The 23,967-nt window shown below is 44.2% G+C and overlaps 1 protein-coding gene across 5 annotated transcripts in view; it reads left to right on the forward strand.

Annotated features, from left to right (window-relative positions):
• Positions 1-23,967, forward strand: part of AUH (AU RNA binding methylglutaconyl-CoA hydratase) — a 188,423-nt gene that overhangs the window by 147,251 nt on the left and 17,205 nt on the right. The gene's annotated exons all lie outside the window — the stretch shown is intronic.

Genomic DNA, 23,967 nt, shown 5'->3' on the forward strand with positions numbered 1-23,967 from the left:
CAAATGAATAAATAAATCTTAAAAAAAAAAAAAAGAAGTGAAAGAGGAAAGGTTATATAATTGACACCACAGAAACACAAAGGATCGTAAGAGACTAAGACAAACAATTATATGCCAACACACTGGACAAACTAGAAGAAATACATTCCTGGAAACAGATTCCTGGAATCAGGAAGAAATAGAAAATTGGGATAGATGAATTACTAGTAGTGAAAATGAATCAGTAATTAAAAAGAAACTCTCAACAAAGAAAAGTTCAGGATTAGTCAGGTTCACAGTTGAATTCTTAATAAACATTTAAAGAAGAGTTAAAACCTGTTTTTCTCAAACTATTCCAGCAAACTGAAGAGGAAGGAACACTTCCAAATTCATTCTATGAGACCAGCATTACTATGACATCAAAACCAGACAGACACTACTAAAACCAAAAATTACAGGCCAGTATCTTTGATGATAGCAAACCAAATTCAACGGTACATCAAGAAGACCATATGCCACCATCAAGTGGGATTTATCCCAGAGATATAAGGATGATTTAATAGCTGCAGAGTAATCAGTGTGATATACCCCATTAACAAAATGAGGCTATAAACCATATGATCACCTCAATAGATACAGAAAAGCATTTGACCAAGTCAATATCCATTTATGGTAAACACGCGGCAAACTGAATATAAAGGAAAGGTACTTCAACATAATAAAGGCCATGTATGGCAAACCCACAGCTAACATACACAGTGTTAAAAAGCTGCAAGCATTTTTTCCTAGGATTAGAAACCGCAGAAGAATGCCTACTCTTGCTGCTTTTATTCAACATAGTACTAGAAGTCCGAGCCACAGCAGTCAGACAAGAAAAATAAAAGATTTTATTTATTTATTTGAGAGAGAGAGAATGAGAGAGAGAGAGAGAGAGCATGAGAGGGGAGAGGGTCAGAGGGAGAAGCAGACTCCCGGCCGAGCAGGGAGCCCGATGCGGAACTCGATCCAGGGACTCCAGGATCATGACCTGAGCCGAAGGCAGTTGCTTAACCAACTGAGCCACCCAGGCGCCCAGGCAGACAAGAAAAATAAAAAGCATCCAAATTGGTAAGGAAGAGGTCAAACTGTCACTATTTACAGGTGACATGATAGTATATATAGAAAACCCTAAAGACTCCACCAAGATGCTGAAAGTGCTATTACAACTAATAAATGAATTCAGTAATGTTGTAGCATACAAAACTAACATATAGACATCTCTTACAAATATATACAAACCAGTATAAAGAAAAATCAAGAAAACAATTCCAGTTGCAGTTGCATCAAAATAAAATACCTGGGAATAAGTTTTTTCAAGGAGGTGAAAGACCTGTACTCTGGAAACTCTTTAAGACATTGATGAAAGAAATTGAAAATGATACAAATAAATAGAAAAACATACCATGTTTGTGGATTGGAAGAATTAATACTGTCAAGATGTCCATACTCTCCAATGCAGTCTACAGATTTAGTGCAGTCACTATTAAAATACCAACAGCATTTTTCACAGAGCTAGAATAAATAGTCCTAACCTTTGTATGAAACCAGAAAAGACCCTGAATTGCCAAAGCAATTTTGAGAAAGAGGAACAAAGCTGGAGACATCACACTCCCTAATTTCAAGATACATTACAAAGCTATAGTAATCGAAACAGAATGGTGCAGGCAAAACCAGATGTGTAGTCAGTGGAACTTAATAAAGACCTCAGCACAAACCCACGCTTATATAGTCAACCTATGACAAAGGGGACAGTTAATCTCTGACAGTAGACAATGTGGAAAACGTCTTTTCAACAAATGGTGTCGGTAAAACTGGACAGCTACATGCAAAAGAATGAAACTGGACCTCTTTTTTACACCATACACGAAAATAAGCTCAAAGTGGAGTAACTTAAATGTACAACCTGAAACTAAAACTCATGAAAGGAAACACGGGCTCTAAGCTCTTGGATATCAGTCTTGGCAGTATGTTTTTGGATCTTTCTCCTCAGACATGGGGAACAAAAGCAAAAATAAACTATTGGGACTACACCAAAGTAAAAAGCTTTTGCACAGTGAAGGCAATGATCAACAAAACGAAACGCAACCAGCCTACTGAATGGAAGAAGGTATTTACAAATGATATATCCTCTAAGGGGTCAATATCCGAAATATATAAAAAACTCATACAACTCAACAAGAAAACAACAAGCAATCCAATTACAAAATGGGCAGCAGACCTGAGTGGACATTTTTTCCCCAAAGGTTGATTGATTGATTGATTGATTGATTTAGAGCACATGAGTAGGGGGAGAGGCAGAGGGTGAAGGACAGAGACTCAAGCAGACTCTGTGCTGAGCACGGAGCCATTATGGGGCTCAATCTCATAACCCTGAGATCACGACCTGAGCTGAGATCAAGAGTGGCCGCTCAGCCAACTGCGCCACCCAGGCGCCCCTGAGTAGATTTTTTTTTTTTTAAGTAGACATATATACAGAAGGCACTCTACACGTGAAAAGGTGCTCAACATCACCCATCATCAGGGAAATGCACAATGAGATATCACCTAACACCTGTCACAGTGATTAAGGATCAGAGAGACAGGATATAACAAGTGTTGGCAAGGATGTGGAGAAAAGGGACCCTCCTGCAGTGCTGGTGGGGATGTAAGTTGGTACAGCCAGTATAGAAAATGGTATGGAGGTTCCTCAAAAAAATTAAAAATAAAAATACCATATGATCAAGCAATCCCACTCCTGGGTATTCAAAGAAAATGAAAACACTAATTTGAAAAGACATCTGCACCCCCATGTTTATCGTAGCATTGTTTACAGTAGCCAGGGTATGGAAGCAACTCACGTGTCCGTCAAGAGATGAATGGGGACACACACACACACACACACACACGAATATTACTCAGCCATCAAAAGGAATGAGAGCTTGTCATTGGTGGCAACACAGGTGGGCCTGGAGAGTATTGTTCTACTAAGTGATAAAAGTCAGGGACACATGCCTTTTACTTAGATGTGGAATCTAAGACACAAAACAAATGAACGAACAAAACAGAAACAGACTCCTAAAGACAGAGAACAAACCAGTGGTTCTTGGAGGGGGGAGGTGGGAGGAGTGAAATAGGTGAAGGGGATTTAAATGTATAAACTTCCAAGTTATAAAATAAGGAAGTTGTGGGATGTTAAATGCAGCAGAGAGAAAACAGTTGGTAATATTATAATAATTATATATGGTAATGAATACTTGCTAGGCCTATCGTGATTATTTCATAATGTATATAATATTGCCTGTCAATGACTTCAATGAAGAAAAAATAGTAAAAGGAGGGAAAATGGAGAAAAGAAGCTATGTGATACTGTGGCTGTAGATAAGCGAAGTGTATTTCTGAAATGCTGCTTTGTGCCGTTGTATTTTAAGTGTCTGCCAGGTGCCTATAACTGAAGGCCAGTGTGTTAGTGAAGCCTTACCTGTGGAAATGCAGGGAGCATGCTTACAGTCGGAAAAAGCAGACCCAGGAAGCAAGAGGCGTCGATAATACAGAGAAGATAAAACAATATGGTGGACCTCAATGTGAGATAGGAATCCATCCAAATCCTAGAGGAGAACATAGGCAGTAACCTCTTTGACATCGCCCACAGCAACTTCTTTCAAGATACATCTCTAAAAGCTAGTGAAACAAAAGCAAAAATGAACTTTTGGAACTTCATCAAGATAAAAAGCTTCTGCACAGCAAAGGAAACAGTCAACAAAACAAAGAGGCAACCCACAGAATGGGAGAAGATATTTGCAAACGACACTACAGATAAAGGGCTGTTATCCAAGATCTACAAAGAACTTCTCAAACTCAACACCCAAAAAACAAATAATCAAGTCAGAAAATGGGCAGAAGACATGAAAAGACACTTCTCTGAAGAAGACATACAAATGGCTAACAGACACATGAAAAAATGTTCATCATCATTAGCCATCAGGGAAATCCAAATCAAAACCACACTGAGATACCACCTTACACCAGTTAGAATGCCAAAAATGGACAGGGAAAGAAACAGATGTTGGAGAGGTTGTGGAGAAAGGGGAACCCTCTTACACTGTTGGTGGGAATGCAAGTTGCTACAGCCACTTTGGAAAACAGTGTGGAGGTGCCTCAAAAATTTAAAAATAGAGCTACCCTATGACCCAGCAATTGCACTCCTGGGTATTTACCCCAAAGACACAGATGTAGTGAAAAGAAGGGCCATATGCACCCCAATGTTCATAGCAGCAATGTCCGCAATAGCCAAACTGTGGAAAGAGCCAAGATGCCCTTCAACAGATGAATGAATAAGGAAGATGTGGTCCATATATACAATGGAATATTTCTCAGCCATCAGAAAGGATGAATACCCAACTTTTACATCAACATGGATGGGACTGGAGGAGATTATGCTAAGTGAAATAAGTCAAGCAGAGAAAGTCAATTATCGTATGGTTTCACTTATTTGTGGAACATAAGGAATAGCATGGAGGACATTAGGAGAAGGAAGGGAAAAATGGGGGCGGGGAATTGGAGGGAGAGATGAACCATGAGAGACTATGGACTCTGAGGAACAAAGAGGGTTCTAGAGGGGAGGGGGGTGGGGGGATGGGTTAGCCCGGTGATGGGTATTAAGGAGGGCACGTACTGCATGGAGCACTGGGTGTTATACGAAAACAATGGATCATGGATCAGCACATCAAAAACTAATGATTTATTGTATGGTGACTAACATATCATAATAAAAACAAAACAAAACAATATGGTGACCCCCAAGGTCTCGGATCCTGGTAGAAATAGAGGGATTTGCAAAAGGGGTGCTTCCTGTTTCTGAGATGAGCAGTGTGGGTGGATGAGGAAGGGCGCAGGAAGTAGACAGTGCCTGTCCAGATAGGTGGAGTTGCTGGGAATGGAGGTATTGCTTGAGTGCCGATGTGAGGCCAACGCAGATGTCCATGAGGGAGGGAGGGGACGCCGGAGACCCTGCAGAGCCTGTGTGACTAGAGAGGAGACAGATGCCTTTTGGAGACAGGGTACAGGAGCCATGCCACATGGGTCCACCTGTGGGGGGTGCAGGAGAGGTGGATACTCACCAGAGCTTCCCCTGACCAGGGTTGTGCCCAGGCACCTGGGCTGAACTCTGGGCGGCATCATTCCATAGACCTCGAGATTTCCTGCGGCCATGTGGTGCTGTCTGGATGCAGAATCAGAGGGGAAAAGGGCCGCTTTGTGCATGGCCGAGGGTTGCCTGTTGCATGCAACGAACAATGAAGGGAATGGTAAGATTAAGGAGGGAATTTAAGATTACTCCTAGCCCAAATGCAGCAGAAGACTTCTAGTAGCGGGAAAACTAGAGTGGAGAGGAGGGAAACAGAGGATTAAGGGGCTGAGGACTGGGGAGGGGCAGGCAGGAGGTCCAGGGGCTGGAGATCTGGGCCAACCCAGCTGAAACAGGGCCTGGGCGTCTCCTCTGAGGATTCAGGGAGGCAGTTGCTGGTGTGGACAATGAGGGACCCAAACCCCTCCCAGCCTTCAGTTTGCCATCCTCATCATGAGGCTTTTCATCCACAGCCTGTGGGCTTACGCTCCATAAGGAGCAGCCGTTTTCATTGCTAAATGGTTGTCCTGTTTGTTTGCTTAGCTTCTCACCTACTCATGTGCACAGAGTACCTTCTTTTCAAGTATTTTGCCTTTAGCGTGATGTCTTTTGCATTATTTCTTTTATGAGATGCTGTTTCTACTTCATTTATTAGTTCTGTGGTAATATTATTTTGGTCCTTAGTGGTTTCTTAGCTCTGCAGTCTTCTTCATGTTTCAGTTTTGATTTATCATCGCCTCATTGCATCTCATGTATTGATTTCATGTCCTCTCTGAATTCTGGGAACTTTCCATTAGTTCTTGCACTGGGCTTTCCTTCAGTGAAGAACGGTGTGTCTGGCACGTGTGTGCCTTTGCTCTCCTCTGCGGGGCCTGCTGTGGTGGCCTGGAGGAGAGGGGAGGCTGGTGGAGTTTTCTAGAGCTCCCATGCCAGGTCTTTCATCACCCACATGCTTTTTAACATGAACCTCTATCGGGATTGTTCTGATGCACAGTGAGTGAACTTGGGGTTGAGGGCTGAGTGCTGCGGTGTTCCTGCCATCTGAGAGAATGGGAGGAGGGGGCCGGGAGAGCAGGATTCGCCCCTGGGCGCCGGAGGCAGACCCTTGTGCAGCTGTGTGGGAGCCCTTCCCCAGGCTCCCTCCGCCTAATCGGGGCCATACCTGTTTCGCATGAGATGCACCTGTTCATCGTGTGTTTATCACTGTGTTCCCCGGCTAGGGCCAGGGGCCGGGACTCTGAGGACAGCAGGGCTCTGCGCCCATCCCCGTCTCCAGCCCCTGTATCACTGTTGGCAGCGTAAGGTAGAGAGGCTCAGCAAAATCCAGGTGTGCACATGGGGGGTGGGAGTAGGGAGCAGGGCTGGGGACCCCTGGTGGGCTGAGGATGGCAGGAGGAGCGGGCCCCGTGCCTGACTGGCCCTGACTTGGGGCCTCTGTTTGCCTGTCTGCATGAAGGGCACTGATACTGCTGCTTTCTAAGGGGGCTGGGAGGAGTAGATGGGCTCATTCCATCCGAGTCCTGTGGGCCCAGTTTGCCGCTCTCAGCAGGTGTTTGCTCCCCATAGTCGCTCACTTGGGGACTTCTCCCACTCAGGTTATCCTTGACCCCTCCGATCTTTCTTCCTTTATGTTCACTTTTGCCTTCTCTTTCACTAAATTCTTGCCGATGGTTGAAGGTCATTAGTGGTTAGGTAGTCGTGATCATTTCTGCCTTCTTTGTCCAGATTTGCTCTCATCAGATAAAAGCCAAAATGGCATCTGACCATTCTGTGGGACAGCCCGTGAGAAGAGGGGCCTGTGTCTCTGAAAGTGTTTCGATTTTTAGATTTGTCGTGGGGCTGCCTTCACACCCTTTGTCCTCACCTGCTGGCAGCTGGCGCAGGTCTTGCCGGCGTACCGGCTTGGCGCCACGTGGCCCGTCCTTGAAATCTGTCGTGTGTGTTCCTGGGCTGCTTCTCAGCGATTATGCCGTAAGATTGTGGCACTTCTCACCTTTTATTTCCTCCCCTCACACTGAGTTTTCAACTAATTTTTGTTGCTTTTTTTAAGAGAGAGTCTAAGAATTAGCAGTGAGCTAGCTGAATATCTGTCCTAGAAAAATCTGCAGTATATATTTTAAATTTGTAATTGATGCGTATTATGTTTCCAGTGTTTAAAGAGTTTTCCATTTCAAATACTGACAGTATGGCTTGATTTTAATATTTGTATTTCAAACTTAATTTTTCAAAGGAACATCTTTGTCAATCCATTGTTGACATAAGCCAAATTTGCACAATGATGGTAAAAGAACTTTCATTGTTTTTGCTAGGATGGCAGTAATTAATAGCTGTCATGTCTGAAAGTTCCTTTCAGATAGATGTTCTCCTAGAACAGGGAGAAGACAGGGATTGTCTCTCCGGAGCCTCTCATGGGTCGTGTGTAGTCAGCAGGACTCTGGGAGAGGGTAAAGGGGAGTGGCTAGCCTGTCTTCTCCCGGGCCTTTGCCCACACCCTCAGCAGCATCCACCAGAAGCTAGCTGTGAGATTTGGGGAAAAAGGGAGAAAGTGTCAGCATTTAGCCAAGTTAATTTCACATATATTTTATGTCCATCAGTGCTTTAATGTAGTTTGAAATGTGAAACTCTAATAAATATATAAAGCCATCTTTATGGGCCCCTGGGTGGCTCAGTTGGTTAAACGCCTGCCTTCAGCTCAGGTCGTGATCCCGGGGTCCTGGGATCGAGTCCTGTGTCGGGCTCCCTGCTCGGTGGGGAGTCTCCTTGTCCCTTTGCCTGCTCTGCCTGCTTGTACTCTCATCCTCACTCTCTCTCTTTCTGGAAATAAATAAATAGAATCTTTAAAAACAAAACAAAACAAAATAAAACCATCTTTATTAAACCTGCATCTGAAATTTCTCTGCATTTATGAGCAAGCTGAGTAACTAGGAGCAAAATGAGTAACTAGGAAGGCTACAGGTATACAGTGTTTGGGGTTTTCCCCCGACATTTTATTGTGACAACTTTGTCATTTTAAGTGATATTCTGTTAATACTATACAGTGAACATTTGAAAAATACAGATCAGATAGTTATTATAAATTAGCCAGCTGAACATGAAAAAGCAAAGCTGTGGGAGAACACGTGTGTTGTTATGATGAGTTGTGGGAGTTGCTGGTTCAGGAAGGGATTTTAGGTGATGCATAGTTATGTTTGTTTTATTTTGCTTCGGGTGTAGGGAGAAGGTTACTTGTTTTCCACAGGTTTCCTGTTAGAGTTATGAAAAACTGACTGGGTGTTGGATGCATCTTACAGAAATAATTTGTTTCCAGTAAGTTAGAGTTGCTTCATCTTCCCTGGATATGCTCTGAAGAGTGGCTCATTCCCCTGTGTTAATGTGAAACAGTTGTTGACTGTTCCCCTAAATAACAAAATCTTATAGTGTCATTTCACAGGCTGGCTGGCACTTCTCCCAAGAAGGAGTGATGCTGATTAGTTCATCTTTATAGTTTCAGCCACTGTGAAATACCATGCTTGTGTTATTTTGCTGTTTGTTTTCTGTTCACCATTTAAAATAAATAAATAAAAACGCGGGCTGTTCCGTGGAGGAGACCTCGGAAAGTGCCAGAGTGAAGAGCCGGCCACACCGGCCCGCACCGTCCTCATGGGATCTGTGCCTGGTGCTCAGCTCTGCCACTCCTGTACCTCCAGCCTTTCCCTGCAGTAAGAGCCCTAAGAACTGCAGGGTGAGGCAGAGCTGGGCCCGCATGGGCCAGCAGAGACTGAGGGGAGGAAGATGTGCCCTCAGAATGAAGGCAGGCATGAGTGCCTTCTGTCTTGTGGACCTGGCATTGAGTACACTTCTTGGCAGCAGCAGCTTGCCCGTGGGAATTGACCCCTGTGTGCTCTTGTTTTGAGCTTTCTGCCATCGCTCCCTGCCCTGCTACTAATAATTCACTTTTCCTTTGTTCCAGTTACCCAGTTACATTCCTGCACTAACTCCCACTAAGACTTTGCTCTATCAAAGGGCAACTGTTTGAGGAGCCATGCCTCTTCTGTCTTGTAGAGGGAGGTGGCTTGCTGGTAGGAGAAGCAGGTGGGCTGCAGAATCAGACTCCCCTCATTCACCCACCGGTTGACCTGGTGGGCACGGGTGACCTCTCCGAGCCTGCGATCCTGCGATCAGTTAAATGACGAAGAATGATAGTAGTGGCCCCATAGGAGTGTTACAGAAACCATAAGGAATAAGCTGTAAAATGACATAGTACGTAACATGTTCTCAATAAATGGTGGTTATTTATCTACTAATAATGGTTCCACGTGCCAGAATCTTCAGATTTTTATCATGTGACCTGCCTTTGATAAGGAAAAACAAAGTATTCAAATCTTCATGTCCACTCCATTATTTAGTCATTTTGTCAAATACTTGTGTATATTGTTTCATTTATCAGTAATACCCTACAGTGTCTGTGCTTACCCAGATGTTTTGTGATACCCAGAGAGAAAACATGTGCTCATGGAGGATTTTCCACCTATGTCTTTAGCCCTCTCTTAGACCCCTCATTTAATGAAGGGGTCAGGTCCAATTTTTATGAAGCACCAGTCAGAGGGTTCACTCTTTGTTGATACAGATAAATTAATACATTTTAGAAAGGCTAGAAGCACCGCTGATGTGTGAGTGTCACTTAACTCTACTTCTGATTATCAGAGTTGACAAAGACTGTGTTTGTTATGGGATGAGCATTGCAGAATGAACATCTTCCGTATTATACTCTCCCCACCTTTCCCCCTCTGTTACTTTTTAAAGATAATGGTTAACATGTTCTGTTCATCTCTTTCTTCCTGATTTTGCAAGACTGGAGGATGATTCTGAAGTTTTGGAAAATACTGTGTGAGTGTGGCCTGGAAAAGCTGCTTTTGGTAAAGGACAGATGAGCAGAAGAAGAGATGGATTTTACAGCGTGGGCTGTCCACTCAGCCCTTGTCCTTGTGCTTGGCAGCCTCTAAATGTCCACACCACATGGGGCTGCTTCCCTCATGAGGCTTGGGTGTATATAGATAGCCAAAAGAACGTGGCAGGAGACATGGGAAATCACCTCCCAGGTCCATCTTGTGCATCTGCTCTCTTGCTTTGCTCACCCTGGGGGAGCCACTTAGCAGGTCAAGATGCAGCCCTGTGGAGTGGCTGGTGGGGCGGGGGATGCAGAGGCGAGCAGTCGAGAGGCAGCCTGGACGCACAAGGCCATGGCCTCCACGTGATGTCTGGATTCCCGACCCACAGAAACTGTGAAAGAGTAGCTGTTGTTTTAAACCACTGAGTTTTGAGGTAACTTTCAACACAAACTAAATTACTACCGTGGTACTTATTGAAATCTTTGGAGCTGATGAAATCGTTTCTTCCTAAAGCACAGGCTGTGTGCTTTATGCTTGGCCATGTTCATCATTCATCTGGCTTAGGGGATATTATTGCATAATTGTTTGTTTCCAATGTTTATGAGATTTTTTTTTAAGTATAAAATGGTAAATATATCTCAAAAAGAGGTGGAATTTGGTGGTATCTATAGATATCAAGCTATTAAATTTGGTGTCTTATTTCAGGAATTATATGACTTAGTGGGGGGTAAACATGAAACATTTTTAGTAACTATCACTATATTAAAGAAAATCAAGAATTTTCTTTAAGGCTGTCATGTATATACATACATGTATTCATAGTCATTTGACACCATAATTGTATACCCGTAAGTCACATCAGAAAGGAAGGGAAATGCAGCCTCGTCACAATCCTTGTGATGTACTTCTAGATACTAGTATGACTTTAAATCAGCTGTATTTACCATATATAATGTATAAAATACATTATCTGTGTAATTAACTAGGGGTCAAAATGGAAAAGATGTAACGTGTACAGCAGGTGTAGTGTTATGGCACAGAATTTTTTTTTTTTTTTAAAGATTTTATTTATTTATTTGACAGAGAGAGAGAGAACACAAGTAGGCAGTGTGGCAGGCAGAGGGAGAGGGAGAAGCAGGCTCCCCGCAGAGCAGGGAGCCTGATGCGGGACTCGATCCCAGGACCCTGGGATCATGACCTGAGCCGAAGGCAGCTGCTTAACCGACTGAGCCACCCAGGCGCCCCTGGCACAGAATTTTTACTGTAGGTAGGAAATTTCTGCTACTGCAACAATAGTAATTTGTTTGATAAATGTGTACCGCTGGATGGACATCAGAATACAGAGGAGCGCATTGGATCACTTCTTTCCACAAGCTTCATTTTCTCTGAGCAATTACTGTGTTTAACTCCAAGCAGACCTGGGATAGGTTTATGTTGTAGGCTGTTAGATCTTCGTTGCGATCCAGTTTGCTGACACCCACTTTTCTTGCATATGGCTCAGCTCTGGTATAGGAGCAGGTGAATCACACAGCTTCTGGCTGTCCCCCTTCTCCTCGTGTGGGCATGCCAGGGGTTAGCGAGCCTGGAGAACACACGTCCGTCGCCAGACATGTGCTGCCTCCTCTCTCCCTTTGTGCGAAGGCCTGTCCTCCTGCCAGTTGGGCGAGCTCTGGGGAGGTCCTGCAGACCTTGCACCTCAGCTGCACTACTAAGGTGCTGTACATGTTCAGATGAACTGTAGATCTTATCAGAGTTTCTTTGGTTTTGCAACAGAAACAAACATTGCGACCAGAAAGGAGCTCACGGGAGGCTGAAGGGACAGGAGACTCTGACCTGCACGGTCCAGACCACATGTCTATTTAGAATGATTAAGATGCACTACAGTTCAAACTTGAGCCGCACTCATCACGTTTCAGGTGTAGAGGCGCGTGGTGTGGCCAGTGACTGCCGTGTTGGACGGCCCAGACACACACCGTTGCCACCATCATGGAAAGTTCTGTCTGGCAGCACAGCGGTAGCCGGGCTTGCCTGCAACCCAGTGCTCAGTTGGTGAACCCACCTGCTTCCTTCATTCTCCCCTTGCTCCATGCACGATCCCAGCTGTGAGAGATCATTCGCCTGCTGCGTGTCCCTGCGGGGCTGGGAGACAGGCTCCGGTGGACGCCGCCCCGAGCTGCCCCTTGCCTCAGGGCAAGCACGTGGGTTCAGACCCCCCCAGCTGCAGAGAGTAGCAGAGCGCTGTGCAGCGCAGAGAGGTGGTGGGCAGGGGCGGTCCGAAATGGGCGGACGTCCACCGTGGCAGGCTTCCAAACCGTTTTAAAAAGTTAGATTTCGTCTTTCATCTGGTACATAACAGTATCTTTTTTCAAAAGTTAAAATAAATATAACAATGCTTCAAATATTTGTTGTAAAAATTACACTTAACCTTTAAAAGAAATACATGTTTATTTCTTAATGAATAAAACCTTTGCATGTCTGTTTCTCTAACAGTAAATGGGAGAACAGTCAAGAAAGCTTTCTAGAATGCATATTAATGAAAACTATATCACAAAGGTTTTGATTTGTTGCCAGTCAGCTTAATTTGCTCTGGAAAGATGTTTTTGATATCCAACCTTTTTTCCTCTGCCCCAATTCTGAAAAGTTTTTAGCTTTGCTAGCAGTGCTCCTTTAGAATAAAACACATAGAGCTCGAACTGATGTATTCCTGTTAGGTTTTGTTGGGGTTTAGCTAGTTAGGTTTTTCTGTTTCCACTTACCCTTATGTTATTTCTTTTAGTGTGTGTGTGTGTGTGTGTGTTTTCTCTCACTACTTTACAACATGCTAAAAATCCTCAGGGAACAGAGAGAATTACAACACTTCAAACATTGGTCACAAATTGAAGGGTAAATATTTTTATGGTTTTTGTATGATTGTGACATGATCTATCATGAGACCAGTAAACATGCCATGTTTGTTCACATAGCACATTCCTCTTTGACCTTGATGTTTCATTATAAAAGCAATAGGAAGTCAGTTTTGTAAACATCTAGGCCAGATCTATCAAGAAAGCTCTTGCCTAAAGCCCTCTGACAGAGTTTCATAGTGATCAGTTGCAATAGGCATTATAATCCCCAAATAGCATTTTCCTGCAATATTTCTTTTTTTTTTTATTTTTTTAAGATTTTATTTATTTGCAAGAGAGAGAATGAGAGACAGAGAGCATGAGAGGGAGGAGGGTCAGAGGGAGAAGCAGACTCCCTGCCGAGCAGGGAGCCCGATGCGGGACTCGATCCCGGGACTCCAGGATCATGACCTGAGCCGAAGGCAGTCGCTTAACCAACTGAGCCACCCAGGCGCCCTTCCTGCAATATTTCTAACACAATTCAAGGAAAAAGTATCCTTAATTGGCTTTCTATTTATGAGAGGGTACTTAGACATAATTCAAAAGTGATACTTTAGAAGTCAGAGATCGTTTCTCATTATAGCAACAAATACCCTTAATGTGGTAGCTACATAACTTTCAACTTGGTGTATTTGTTAGAACTGTCCCCCGGTATTACTGTAGCTTCTTTTTCATGACGTTGTAAGAGAAGGGAAAAGATAAAGGCTAAAAAAGACACTTAAAAAACAAAAACAGGAAACTTGGCATTTTCTACCTTGTAAATACTACTAAAACATAATTCATAATCCATGAACTATGGCAGGTATTTACATATTACATTATAATTGATTGTGAAATGTCAAATAAAGCTTGCTTTAAACTGTTTAAATAATGTAGATATAACAGAAGGAAGGTAGCATCTGTGTTCGGTGTATTTTAGACTTTCAGTTTAGGACTTTGGTTTGGGAGGACAAGGGCGGCAGTCCCAGGCTGGGACAGATCTCCCCATGGCACTGGACGCCAGCAAGCCCACAAGGCCGCAGGGAATACAGAGCAGTGGGGGGGGAGGGCAGATTATTAGATTGTATGAAAATGTTCACCTCTTGCCTTTGCTGGCAAAATTAAGCTTGCTGTGTTTAAGCCATCGCTTTGCTAGAGGTTGCTACTTTAAAGTAAATTCAAGTGGTTTAATCCCAGGAGAGATTATATAGGGGGAAAACAATTCTTGATGCCTTCTTAAAATAATAGATGTTAAATGGTAGAAAATTTTGAACAGGAATATAATATTTCAAATATATTTTCATTCTATCCAAGTAATAGGTAACAAAATGAAAACATTTTGTTACATGATTAATACAGTTTTGCCACTTGGGGTGGCAACTGCTAATTGCTTACCTGTTTTCATTTTCCCTTAGTAATAAGAGCCCTGGTTTTATTCCCTATGCTGGTGGCAAAACACTTGAGCAGGAAGGTGACCTTTCCCACCCCCCGCCACTGCTCGAGACCCAGTTCCTGCCAGTGAGTTGTCGGCGAGGGCTTAACCAGCGCCTCTGCAAACACAGTGCTTTCTTGCCCTTCCTTCCCCCTGGTTTGCAAACATGATGACAAGGCTTCAGCAGCCTTTTTGGACCAGGAGATAACCTGGAGGACAGAGTGTGCAGGTCGAGAACAGCAAAGGAGAAACACCAGGAACTTGGGCTCTGACTTTTTAGGGTGGCCCCTTATGATCTTTATGCAGCCTTGAGAAAACTGGCCCAGGTTTTGTGGTTGACTTCTAAGGTTTCAAGGAAGTGGTTAAACCAGAGTAATAAAATTGTAGATCCTGCGAAAGAAAGAGGCTGGATTTACTAGAGTGGACAGTGGAAAGGTTGAAGATGCGGTAGCATCACATAGCGAAGTCCTGACTGCCTGAAGGACTCGCTCCCCACGCACACTTGTTGGCACTCATCCTCCATGCTCATCATCATCTGTTGGGAGAGAGGAGCCCAAAACTCAGCACAAAATCACGGGGAGAATATACAGAATATGCACTCAAAGTCGTGGCTGTTGTAGGTGTGCTGGATCACAACACGAGCAGAAGTGTCAGATTTTTAAATGCAGCCCCATGGAAAGGAACCAGGACTCTGGTTGTGGCTGATTGAGGGTCTGGGGAGGAGATGTACAAGATGAGCTTGGAAGATGTTTTGACCCTAGGGCACAAGAAGTTATCGAAGAGTATTGGGGTCATATCAGAAGGACTCTAGAGCCAATCTAAGTTCATTCTCACTGGCCAAGGATGGGCTAATTCGACCATCAATATAGATGAAACCTGCAGTGGTTTCTAATGCATCAGATACGTTAAAATCTGTAAGTTCATGATGGTTCTCAGAGACTAGAAACTTACTTGTCACCTTTGGAGGATGTTAGGGAACCACCTTGTTATTTTGAAAATTAGTAAATAAAGGAAAAGAATCAACCATGTAAAAACTGCAGTTACAAACTCATTTTTATGTTATTGGCAGATCACAAGCAAAAGCAGTAAGACAGATACCCATTGTGCTTTTGCATCCTGTTACTTTTGTCTGTGGCTTCTGACAATGGTTCAAAGCTACCTGCTTCCAGAATGTGAGTGCCGAGAGCGCACTAGATTTGGATGTGCATGAGCCCTGGGTACTTGCGGTTCCCACGCCTTTACCAGCGCTCGGTCGCTGACCTCCACCCTTCATCGGGTGGGAGCAGTGGCTCACTGCTCTCCCTCCTCTCACCACCGGACTTTTCATTGACTGTTTACTAACAGTTTTAAAATTCTTTGTTTATTTTCATTATATGTTTAATGTCATGAAGGAGGAAATATAATTCATACCTGATAGATCTGTTTTCTGCAACCAAACATACTCCCCCAGTGAATTCCTTATGTGTTAAATAATTAGGTAATTGGTATTTAGAAATGCTAAATATTATGCAGAAATCATGGTGAACTGTTACCTGGCAGTTTTAAAGAGTTTTTTTTCCAGCTGTTTTATTGATATTTGGGGACATTAATTGGAGCTTTTGGATGGACCAAGAAAGTATTACTATTTTTCCCATTTAGAATGGTAGATTTCCAATATCCCAATGTTTGGTATTACACAGGTTTTAAAACACACAGCCTGTTCCAGGAGCTGTGATAATCGGCGTCTTGGTACATTATCCCCTCCCGTCCCCAGCATGCGTGTGAGTTCTGAGTCTGTGATTGCACCCACGTGCGACTTGTCCTTCTTCCCATCGCGCACCACCAGGGCTGGGTGCCTGTGATTTGCACGCCATCACCACCCGCTGCATTCCGAATTTAGATTTCCTGCGTTTCAGTCTGTCCATCCTTCTTGGACCTCACTGAATCATCAAGTCCGTGGACACTCTCCAGCTCAGCACATCCCTGCTCTGTCACCCAGCTTCAGTCTCATGGTCCTTTGTCACAATGACTTCCTTACAAGTAACCTTACCTCCCAGGGGAGTCGGGAGGCTGCCATGAGTTAGTTCTCAGGCAGGAAGTGCTCAGGACCACCCAGCATGATATCATTACATGGTGTTGCTCAGTCGCTGTCACCTCCTGCTGTTCCTTCTCTGCGTCTCTCTTTGTGTACTCATCCAGCTTATCTGCCTTCTCCGTGCCTGCACCTAGACAGCCACCACTTGCCGGGAAGGAGCAGATGACGATGTTAACTGGTCTCATGAGCACACATCTTGGATGTATAATCTGCTTTGCCCAGCAGTCCCACCATGCTTCCCTCAAATGTTTGTTTCCCACTCCCCGGAATGTGTGTTCAGATCACTTTCCTTGGTCTGTCTGCAATCACAGACATTCTTGGTACTAATAATAGGAAACCCTACTTCAGGGAGCTGAAACACTAAGAAAGTGCCAAGTAATAATCGCAGGAAGTCACAAAGTAAGGCAGTTTGGGGACTGCTCAGTTCAGCAGCCGAATGATGTCTTTGTGTTGTGCCATCTCTAGTTGGAAGACTCTGGCCTTGCAGGCTTCCAGCATGGTCGTGAGGAGTGGCCCTGCTCCGGGTGTCCCACGTGGACATGACCACACCCTGGGAGGACACCTGATTGTTCCTGCATGCCTTGATTCCTGTGAGGACAGGCTTGCCCAGAAGACCCCTGCAGACTTCAGTGGAAGAAGGCTGGGATGAGCCATGGGGGGTAGACGTCCAAAAGTGGTTGGTTGCAGCTGAGCACCACCTTCTTCCTGCATTTCTGCTACCTCACTCACTCTGCTGGGCCCCACCCAGGGTCTTGCAGACACTCTCTGCCCCTTTCTATTCTAACTGGTCTCCCAAGGTGATCTCACGCAGGCCCTGGCTCTGAATGCCATCTGTGTGATAGTGATCGTTAAGAAACATTAGACAGCATATCCGGGCACGTTTTTGACTGCCCCACTTCTGTATGTAAAAGACTCACACTTAACATGGCCTGAGGCTCCTGTCTGTCTTCCCGGTGTCAGTGAGCGGTGCCACCTTCTCCTGAACACCAGTCAGAAAACCAAAAAGATTGATTTCCCTTTCTCCCCGTATCTTTTTCACTCGTTTTGGACGCTTACACCAAATTCCTCTCCCCCACCCCCTACACTGCCCTTGTTCCATCTGAGCCGCCATCATATGGCACTTGGAGGACACCGGTAGCCTCCTGCTGGGCACCCTGCTTTGGTCATGCCCCTGTAATCTGTTCTCTGCCAAGCTTAAAAAGCATCTCTTAAAATGCAAATTGAATTACGTCACCTTCTGCTGAGAACCCTCCAGCGTCTTTGCATCATCCACGGAGTAAGATGTAAACCTCTACTGCGTCTGTGATCTGCCTGTCTAGCCCCCTTCCACTCCCCTCGCCTCCCTCCCCTTGTGTTCCTGTAGTGGCCTCCTGCCTCTTCCTTGAACGTGCTGAGCCTGGCTTCACCGTAGGGCCTTCACATGGCTGGTGTCTCACTCACTGGATGTGCTCCCTGGTCTTCGTGGGGCTGCCTTGTTAGCATTCAGACACGGGCCTCACTTTTATCCAGCAGGCCCTCCCCAGCCACTCAATCTAAAGTAGACATCTTGTGGTTATCTCACAAGCTGTTCCCCTGCCTTTATTAAATTCTCTCCATGACACGTGTTCTGTCTTGTCCCTGTGCTTATTTATTGCCCCTTTCCTTCCCTCTCTGCCTCTAAGATGTAAGCTTTTTAAGATCGGAAATCGGTCTGGTGCACCACTGTCTGTTCAGCACCTGGGACAGCATCTGGCACATAGTAGGCCACTAAACCAATAAATTTGAGATTGAACAAATGGATCTTACTTGCAAAAAAATACAACAGATAAACTCCCATTTGGCTTCATCTGTTTTTGAGAAAGAGGAAAACAAAACTACTAGTTATGTTCTTGTGTTCTTCATGACTTGGGAAACATACAATAGAAATTGACTCTGCTATCCTAAAAGAAAAGGACATTTATTGTAAGGTTCCCAGAATCAGTAGATGGCTAGAGAACAAGGCTTAGAACACAAACCGGAATGTAAGAGCCCTGGAATCAGCCCACACTGATGGGCAGAGCGTGGCAGGGATCACAGTATAAGCACAAGGATCGTCAGGTCTGCACATCACTATCTCTGCCTTGCCTGTAAGCCCGCAAAGTCTTCATATCACAAGGCCACCCATTCAGGGTGCCCGGTGCTGAGAAATCACATCCTATGGACCCGACCTCACTTGGATGCCTGCCCAGCTGTGTTAGGGCAGAGAGAAGGAGGATCTGGCCCCCTTGGCCTCCATTGGAGGGATTTTCTACTGTCCCAGACTACATACCATTATCTCCAAAAGCAAGACCGGGATTTGAACAGGGGCAGCCAAAACATGACAGATACTGAAAGCATTTGGGAACTTGTTTTGAAATTTCTTTCCAAGCCTGTTGGAACCCTACTACAAGTAGTATGAACATACCTACCTTCTTCATCTTGGCTCATCACGACCATAGCTTGTCCTCAAACCCAGATCTTCACTATAGAAGGATGATCTCACACCCCTCTTTTCAGAGGATGCTCTCGGATGCTCAGTGACTACCTGTCACCCTCAGAGTAAACCCTGGGGCCCTTCAGGTGGGACCACCAGATCTGGCCCTCCTCCTCTTGGGCTGTATTTGCTGCCACTTGGCATGTCCCTACTCTGTGCTGTAGCCTCTCTGGTCTCCCTGCACTCCTCTGTGAATCAGACATGGTCTCCACCAGACCTGTGTGCTGGTGCACTTCCCACTTTCTCCTGGTCTTGGCTCCAGTGTCACCTCCTGAGGGCCCCTCCCTGGCCATCCTGTCTAAGCTGTGTGTACTCCACACCCCGACACTACCGCTCTGCTGTCTGACGGGATGGGTTTGTTTGCTCATTGTGGGCTTCCCAGTGACAGTGTGAGATCCAGGAGGCAGGGGCTATTTATTTCACAACTGTATCTATGTGCCTAGGGCAGGAAGCTGCAATAAGTACTTGTTGAATGAGTTGAACAAATGTGTTGTCATCTTGGAAATTACACTATTACGGAGTCCATTTACCTATATGTTGCAGAACATTTGGGAAATACAGCAAGGCTGTATGAATGAAAAAATGAAAAAAAAAAGAGCGATCATCTGACTCACAGAGACAACTTTCTGGACACGTTTGATACGTGTATACGCCTACGTACATTATTACATAATGGTACATAGCAGACACACCTTTTATTTTCTAAAATAAGCCATCAGTTCATTTCATAAGTTGCTCTTTGTACTTTCTTACCACATAGTAGATAAGAATCAGGCAGAAGTAAGTTTGAATCCTGTTTCTGCAACCTGACTTTCAATGATTAAAGCTCTCTGAGCCTCAGAGTGGGGTGTGACCAGGAGTCAGGGCTCCGTGGTGGGACGGACAGTACTGGAAGTTCTGAGTAGAGTCTCGTAGAGCTCCGTGATTTTGAATGCGTCAGGGCTGCCGCCAGGGTGGAACAGTTCTAGTTCCACTGGGGACAACCTCATGTTTAGTTCTGTGTTTCACTTTGCAGTCCCCGAGACTATCTAGAGGTGGCATTTTACGATCCTAAACTCAAATCTATGGGAAGTAAGCCGGTTGTGTGATCTAGTTGATAAGCCTGGTGTAGGAAAAGCAGCTGACAGATGCGACAGGGCGTCTTTGTTTTGACCTAACGCTAAACTGGTATTGGAATTTAGTATTCAGAAATTAATGAAAGGTGAATTGAAATAAATTCTCTCGAGTATTTCACTTTGCATTTGGAACTGAAAATTGGATGCCTTTTCCCTCATGGCAGGTCTCCACCGCGCATCTTCTCTCTCTGGTTGCAGGGTACGCTACTGCGCTGAGCCTTGACTCCCCTAACGGGCACTCGTGTTTTGTTTAATTTTATAATAGAAAATAGCTGTTCACAAACAGAAGCACTTCCAAACTGGAGTAGAATGTTGACGTAAAAATACTTTCTATCCAGGGTGACTGTTTGTGAGATACTGGTGGAAATCTGAGATTGCTCGTTGATCATGTGTAGTTTTTGTATCATAATGCCCCGTGGTTTAGTAACTTCCATTTGTACTTTCTATCAGTGTTAACTGAGCAAGGCAAACTGAACAGGGCACATCCTTTTCGTAAAGTTGGAAATGACCAAGTTTATGTGCCGGGGGAGTAGGGAGGCAGTTACCTCTAGTTCTACCATCAGTCTTTGACTTCTGCAAACTGATTGTAGCAGGGGAAAATGGGCCAGATAATTTCTCACCAAACAGGTTTCCTAAAGATAAGATTTCAGTAGGAATGAGTGAATTAAATAATACATTTGTGTGACTGTTTAAGAGTGACCCTTTCAGTCAGTGGTGTTGAGAAAATGGATTTCCACATGGATTTCCTTACCTTACACCATATATAAAAATTAGCTTGAAATGGATCAAAGACCTTAATGTAAGAGTTGAAACTACAAAAACTTAGAAGAAAACAGTGGAAAAACTTTATGACATTGGATTTGACAATGATTTCTTGGATATGACACCCAAAACACAGGCAACATAAGAAAAAAAATGGATTTCATCAAAATGAAAAACTTTCATGCTTCAAAGGACAGTCAGTAGAGTGAAAAGGCAATCCACAGAATGGGAGGAGATACTTGCAAGTCATATATCTGATAAGGGATTACTGTCTAGAATATATACAGAATCCCTACAACTCAATGCCAAAAAGCAGCCCAATTAAAAAATGGGCAAATGACTTAAATAGATGTTTCTCTGAAGAAGATACACAAATGGCCAATAAGCAAATGAAAAGAATTCAGCATGACTAGTTATTAGGGAAATCAAAAACCACAGTGAGATACCACTTCACACCCATTAGGATGGTTGCCATCAAACCTTCTCCCCCCAAAAAATAAAACACCCTTGAGAAGAGCGCATGTTCTTGAGAATGTGGAGAAATTGGAATCCTTGTGCCCTGTGATAAGAATGTAAAGTGGTGCAGCTAATAGGAAAAAGTATGGCTATTCCTCAAAAAATAATAGATTTTCTGTATGACCTAACAACTCCGCCTCTAGGTATCTACTCAAAAAAACAGAAAGCAGGGTCTCAAAGAGATATTTGTATACACATATGCATGACAGCATTATTCCTAATAGCCAAAAGGTTGAAGCAACCCAAGTGACCATCCCTGGGTCAGTGAATAAACGAAACTTGGTCTTCATACAGTGGAAATGCTGACAAAGAAAGGAAATGCTGACACCCTTCAATAGGACGAACCTGGAGGACAAGATGCTTCGTGCAATAAGCCAGACACAGAAGGACAAGTACTGTATGGCCCACTTACGTGAGGTTCCTAAGGTGGGTGGCTTGTGATGTCAACCCACAGGCCAAGTCTTCAGTGTTAGCTGGTGAGCCAAGGTGAGGGTTTTCCTAGATCCTCTGGTGCGCTGTTTCCAACAAAAACAGAACGCTCTCTTCAGCAGCATGCCTTTCGGCCCTCACTCAGGTCATGTCCTCCAGCAGACTGTTCTGGTATGCATCCATTTCACCAAGCAGAGCTTGACTTACATGCTGTTCAGCTTGGGGAGTGGATGTGTTTCATGGTCTTTGTTTCATTGCTGTTCCTTTCTTTAATGTCTACAAAAGCCTCATTCCTGGAGGATGATACTGTGGATGAAATGATAGGATGAATGGGCGTAAGCTTTACAGACTTTGCAATGCTCCATGGTTTCAGTTGAATAAAAAGTGTGACGTTAACAAGGATCATTGAGGGTCACATTTGCTAATTTTGACTAATCTACGTCAAACTTTTCACAGAACATAAGAGAGAATCATTTCCTAATGTTGTGCTCATCATGAATACTGTTTTCGTAAGTTCTTCCATCTCATGAAAATTCTCATCAGCTCCATGAGGAAATAGAGCTATCTGGGTTGTATTTATATCTCTGTTCTAATCAGCTGGCAATGGGAACACCATAAATAACTCGTCTTTTCCTTGCATCTTGTCCCATAAGTTCTCAGACCTGTCTTTACTACACTGAGCAACATCACTGTTTATAGTTTGATTTAAATTTGTCAGTGCTTCATTTTTTTTTTCAGACACACGTTTTCTGCCATATCGAGTTATAAATTCACCATCTCTCACGCTTGGGCACTGTACACACTTAATAAACTGTATTTTACAGAAGCAGTACTCATTTATGTTCAAACCCAGTCCCTATCGAAAATACCAGTCCTTTCCAATTCATTGAGGTTTGTGTGTGTTTGTTTTTCTAGATCACCCACATTTCCTAAATAACTGCTCGTGGTTCTTGATGTAGCTGCTTAATAATAGCATCTTAAGCCATGTTCTTCCAATACAGGCATGCTTTGTGTGTTAAAAATGTAGGAATATACATACTTCATTACTGAAGGGAAACTTTCTGGAACTTGTGATCTTTATTTTTCACTTTGCCACTTTTTTTTTTTTAAAGATTTTATTTATTTATTTGAGAGAGAGAGACTGAGAGAGAGAGCACATGAGAGGGGGGAGGGTCAGAGGGAGAAGCAGACTCCCTGCTGAGCAGGGAGCCCGATGCGGGACTCGATCCAGGGACTCCAGGATCATGACCTGAGCCGAAGGCAGTCGCTTAACCAACTGAGCCACCCAGGCGCCCTCACTTTGCCACTTTTGATTGAGATGTGAATAAGAAAAGATTGTGCTTTCCTTTTCAAGTTGTTTAACAGAAAGCAGAGCTTGTCCATCTCAAGCCCTGCAAGAGCAGGGAGTCGGGGGTGGGGGTGGGGGTGGGCGGGGGGGGGGGTGCGTGGCCAGCTAGAGCCCTTGCATCTGCAGGGGGCTTCCAGGTAGAAATTAGTTTTTATCAGAAATCATCTACCCACTTTTTAAATGTTGGTAATTCATACAGAGAAAAAAAAATCTAAACTTTGTGGGCCGAACAGAACCCAGTGAGCTTGTTCAGGTGAGCTCTCTCTTCAGCCCGCCCATCTGCTGTTCCCTGCCTCCTGGCCGCCAGCGCCCTCGGGCAGCCCAGCAGCCTTCCTGGGGTGAGATTTAGATGAATCCTAACATTGCAGTCGCTCCCATAGTCTTATTGGTAGAAATTGAGGCTTCCAAATAAGAATATTACCTACTTTTGTCTAGCTTTCTTTTTAACGAGATCCTGGCCTCGCCGCTAGAACGTAATTGGTGGTGGGGGGGGGGGGGTTGATCCGTGCTCCTGCTGAAAGCACCAGCACCACCAGGACAGAGCCTGTTTTCACCAGTAATTACCTGGTTTCCTTTTTATTAAGTTAAAATTAGCCTGCAGTTCATTTACCATCAGTGATTCTTTACAAAGCACATGGTGAGTTGAATGTCTCAGGCTCTGACAAGTTCTATCTGAACTGAAGCACCTGTCATCCCTCTGGTGAATGGGCTAAGGGACGGTGCTGCTTGCCCACCACTGTGCATTGGATGGCCCCTGACGTGGGAATGACTGTGGGTTCGATTCGGGAATGTACCAGCTGTGTTGCAGGAGTAAATAGTGCCAGAATCCCTTCACAATTACAGAAGATACTCACGTTCTTTTTTTGGTAATATTAATTTGATAAACTAATTAGATTCTGCTTTGAAGTAATTCTCCAGTTACTGATCTTGACATATAAACTTCTGGCCCTGG

The sequence above is a fragment of the Mirounga leonina genome, unplaced genomic scaffold (genome assembly GCF_011800145.1).
Source record: "Mirounga leonina isolate KUSES-001 unplaced genomic scaffold, KU_Mleo_1.0 Mir_224, whole genome shotgun sequence".
In the NCBI taxonomy this organism is placed as follows: domain Eukaryota; kingdom Metazoa; phylum Chordata; class Mammalia; order Carnivora; family Phocidae; genus Mirounga; species Mirounga leonina.